Source organism: Gossypium raimondii, chromosome 3 (genome assembly GCF_025698545.1).
Source record: "Gossypium raimondii isolate GPD5lz chromosome 3, ASM2569854v1, whole genome shotgun sequence".
Taxonomy (NCBI): domain Eukaryota; kingdom Viridiplantae; phylum Streptophyta; class Magnoliopsida; order Malvales; family Malvaceae; genus Gossypium; species Gossypium raimondii.
In genome coordinates, this window is record NC_068567.1 from 13,763,515 (window position 1) to 13,768,253 (window position 4,739).

At 34.9% G+C, this 4,739-nt stretch overlaps 1 non-coding gene across 1 annotated transcript; it reads left to right on the plus strand.

Annotated features, from left to right (window-relative positions):
• The first annotated feature begins 3,246 nt into the window (after nucleotides 1-3,246).
• Nucleotides 3,247-3,352, plus strand: LOC128040029 (small nucleolar RNA R71). Its single transcript, XR_008194689.1, has one exon. It is a non-coding gene; the product is annotated as a small nucleolar RNA R71 (small nucleolar RNA).
• Nucleotides 3,353-4,739: the final 1,387 nt, after the last annotated feature.

The window sequence follows — 4,739 nt, forward strand, 5'->3', positions numbered from 1 at the left end:
CTCAGTGGATGTCATAGATAGACCCGCCTCTTTGTGTAAGGTCGTCAGTAGATGGGGGAAGAAAATTCACACCTTCTGGCTACAGATGCACCTCTTCATATTCTAGTAGATCTATTTGCCAATACAGACCTGCTTTTTCTACAAAAATACAATAGAGTAAAACTACTCTAAAAGTATTAACGTTAGAAACATTTAAAGCAGGTACTATTCGTGTGCACATAAATTGAATCCACATCTTAGCCTTAGGAAACATAACCTTTTAATGAAAAGATACTGAGATATTCGTACCTACGCGATATTTCCATTCACCCCTCCCTTGAGTCAACAGTTTATAATACTATCCATATCTATGTCTCGGAAATATTTTAGATCATTTTTATCAATGAAATCATTCTCATAGTATGGAGCATTATAAAAGTCGCAAATAATTTGAGTGGTTACTCATACTTTCTTCCCCAGCACAAGTACCATATCCCACATATGGCCTTTAGTATTTCTAGATGCCTGGTCCCGTAAAGATGCATAAAACTCCTGAATAATAAGGACCAAGACATTGTCTTTAAGGATCATCCAAAAATGTTCCCACCTATGATATTTGACTAAAGGCCATATTTCCTTACACAAAACCATTAACGGGTCGAATCCCCTCACTTAGATAAAGGTTTTTCCTTGAAGTTCAATAAAATATATTCCACTATCTGGGTTTACGAAATTAAGGGGGTTTGGACCGGTTGATGGTTCGGGTTCATTGGTTCTTCTAATTTTTCTAGGAGGCATGATATTTCAATCTTAATACTAAGCAAACAATTAAATGGAACAGTAAAAAGTTAAATTTAGGAACCCTTAACCTTAAATATATAGTCGAATTTTATTTGAACTCCTTGCTCCCGCGATGTTCCCGTTCCTTTTTGCACCTAATATGATTGAAGAGTAAAGAAAATAGAATGTTTAAGAGATTTTTAAGAGATTTAAGAGAGTTTGAGGGATTAAGGGTTAAGAGATATTTTAATTAGAAGCGAATATGGTTTTAGGTTATAAAATAGAGTTTTAAAAGGTTAAAAATTGGGTTAAATAAAGGGTAGGTTATCGAGTTACGCAAATGGGTCGAGTTAACCTTGCAAAAAATTGCAACGATGTCGTGACATAGGGTTTCCATGTTGCTACATCCCTGATAGCTCAACGTTCTTGCGACATAAGGGTTCCGTCTCGCGACACAACTTCTAGTTTGGAAATTCGAGAAATTTGTTCTCTATGTTGCGACATAAGAGTGTGGTGTCGCGACGCCAAGTTGGTTTCTTCAATTCCTGCATTCTGCACAAATGGTCAACCCAACTTTCTATCTTGAAGATATCTTGATGTCAAAATAAAAATATATCAAATAAAAGTTAACATCTAAATTATATGGCTAGTTAAATATAAAAAAATTACAATATTTAAGCAATAATTTAAATAATTTTTAAATTTTACTGTCGGATGAATCTAACAGTATCATCAATTCATGTATGGGCAACTCTTTCATTCTATCAATATTAGTCCATCGCCCTTCGTGCCATTCCACTCTTACCTGTTTGTCTCTTTCCTTGAACCTATTTATTCTTTCTGTATTCATAAAAGGAAGTTTGTCCCTTGACATGGGATTCTTAGAAACAGATACTGTTTGTATTGTTCCCCTAACTTCCTCTCCTCGTTCGATTTATGATCACATTTAAATGTTTCTATCTCACCATTGATTTTCATAGTTCATTTATTTTTCTATAGATCAATGGTGGACCTAGAAGTGGCCAGGAAAGGTCTACCTAATAAGATCGGTATCTCACGATCCTCTTCAAAATCAAGTACCACAAAATCTGTGGGGAAAATAAAACTTCACACTTTGAATAACACATCTTCCATTACCCTTTTCGGGCGTACCAAAGACCTGTCAGCCAATTGTAATGTTATCTAACTAGTTTTCAGATCCCCTAGCTCGAGTTTTTCAAAAATCGATAGAGGCATTAAATTAATACTAGCTCCTAGATCGCATAGAGCTCTATTAAAATGAATGCTCCCTATCTTTATGGAAATAGTAAAACTTCCCGGGTCTTTCAATTTTTGAGGCACCTGTCTAGAAATAATTACCCTATAAGAAGCACTTAAGTTAACTTGTTCTCCTACCTTAATTTTCTTATGCCTCGCCATCATTTTCTCTAAAAACTTGGCATACTTGGGAACCTTCTCAATTAACTCGATTAAAGGTAGATTAACATTTAATGTTTTAAATAGGTTCAAGAAACTTACAAATTCATCCTCATCCCTCTTTTATTTTTTTTCAAGTCTCACAGGGAATGGGATTTTTTTGATTTCGGCATCTTTAGGTGTTTCTTTTTCTAATTCAGCCGATGGTGCCTTTATCTCTTTTGGCCTTGGTTCTTCTTCAGTTTTTAGGAATTCCTCCTAAGAATCATTAGTATTCTCCATAACTACCTCTGGAGTGGGGTTTTTTAGGCTATTCAGCACTTTGCCCTATCGAAGTGCTATCGCCTTTACATGGTCCTTACCTTCCCTCCATGGATTGTCTTCTGTATTTCTAGGAATACCTGTGCCAATTTGTATTTTGATGTTGCCCATCATGCTCATCAATTGACTCATTTGATCCTCAACTTTAGTCAATGTTCTGGTGGAGTTGGTACAGTCAGATTGCACCTACTTGACATATATTCTTATTGACTACATAACTCCCTCAATTCTATCCAGACGCTGACCACATGCAGTACAGTCATTTTGGTTGACCCTACCTTGGGGTTTCTGCAAATAAGAAAGTTGGTAATTAGTGTTTTTAACTTGATTTAAATTACTACTTGCTCTTTCGTTCCCCTATCTCAGATTTCGGTGATTTCTCCAATTGGGATTATATGTATTCGAATAAGGGTTTCCACCCCTATTCCAGACATAATTTACATCTTCAACTGGATTGTTGATATAATGGAAGAGCAATTTGTCTACCCCATGCATAGACGATGTAGAAGTAGATTCGATAAGGTTGAGTCTATCCACTAACTATTGGTACTTGTCATCCTCTTGGATAGCTTTTACCTTAACGGGTTTTTGACCATATGTGAATTGTTCAATTGGCCATTGATAGGAGTTTAGTGCTATGTTCTCAATGATTTTGTACGCATCCTTGTGTGTTATGTTCATAAGGGCTCCTCTTGCTGCTCCATGTAATCCAACCCATTATAAAATACCTATAGTTTTGTCCACTAAGGAAATTCGTGGTGCAGGCATTTTTGAATCAACATTTTGAAACGTTCCCACACCTCATAGAAAATTTTTCCTTCCATCTGTCTAAAGACAGTAATCTCTTGTCTAAGCTGAACTGCTTTGCTAATTGGGAAGAACTTTTGTAAGAATTTTCTAGCAAGTTTATCCCATGTTATGATAGATCTTGGTGCCTACGAGTCTAACCAAGAAAAAGTGTTATCAATCAAGGAGAAGGGGAATAGCTGAAGATGAATAGCATCATCAGTGACCCCGTCATATTTAAAAGTATCATAGAGTTGGAGAAACTGTTTTAAATGTTTATTAGGGTCCTCTGTCATAGTGCCCTTGAAATGCAGATTGTTCTAGATCATTTGAATCATAGTCGGTTTGATCTCGAAAGTATTAGTTGTAATTTCCAACTTTGTTATACTTTTTTGAACCATATCCAGACTTGGTAATGCATAATCCATTAAAGTTCTATCATTTCAAGCCATCTTTATGTTTCTAGAAAGCTATGGTACTAGTGGGTTTCCTAGGGCATTATCGTTACGTCATCAAACAGTGGATTTCCATAAGATACGTTACCTACAGCAGGTGGTGGATCTTGCATCTGCTGCTGTTTTTGCTGATGACAATTTCTTCAGATTATTTTTTTCGGATCAGTGGCAACAATAATAGGTATGCCCCTACTGCGAGTCATGCACTAAACCCAAAAAGAGGAGATTAGTAAAAATAAATAAAATCATACCTATAACCTACAAGTTTCCTAATTATTCTTTTACATGCAAAAATTAAAATTAACCTAGTAACGTTACCTCCCAAGCAACGACGCCAATAACTTCACCGCCTCCAGACGTACTAACGTCCAGAGTGTAACAAGACATTTTTAGTGAAATCAGAACAGTGGTTTTGGGACCACAAATCTGAGCTCGAAAGAAAATTTATTATAATATTATTTTATGGTCTACTATATGATAGGAATATCGTATAAAAATTTCGTTAAGAAAATTTTACCGATTACATGTTTAATTAGATGGAAAGGACCAAATTGCATAAAATGCAAAAGTTAAATTTTACTAGCTAAAGGGATCAAATAGCTATGGAATTCAAAATTAAAGGTCCTTATATGGCAAATAGACCATTAAGAAGAGTTAGTAGATAAGTATGATTAGTCATCAATGGAAAATTAGAAAAGAAAAGATAAAATTAGAAAGATGATAAATAAAGATGATAAATAATCAAATAAAGAAAAATATCATCATTTATCATCATCTTTCCCAAATAAAATATGGAAACCCTAGCCATGGAGAATTGAAGAAAGAGAAACTTATTTGGCCTAATTAGGTGAGTATTCAAGTCTCATTTTTAATGATTTTTGTATTTCCGAGATCGTAATAGTTTAATCTAGTCATCTCGGTGATTAATTTGTAAAGTTATCAAAGTACTATGGTTTTTCCATGGATGAATATGCATGAATTATGAATTTTTTGGTAGAAAAT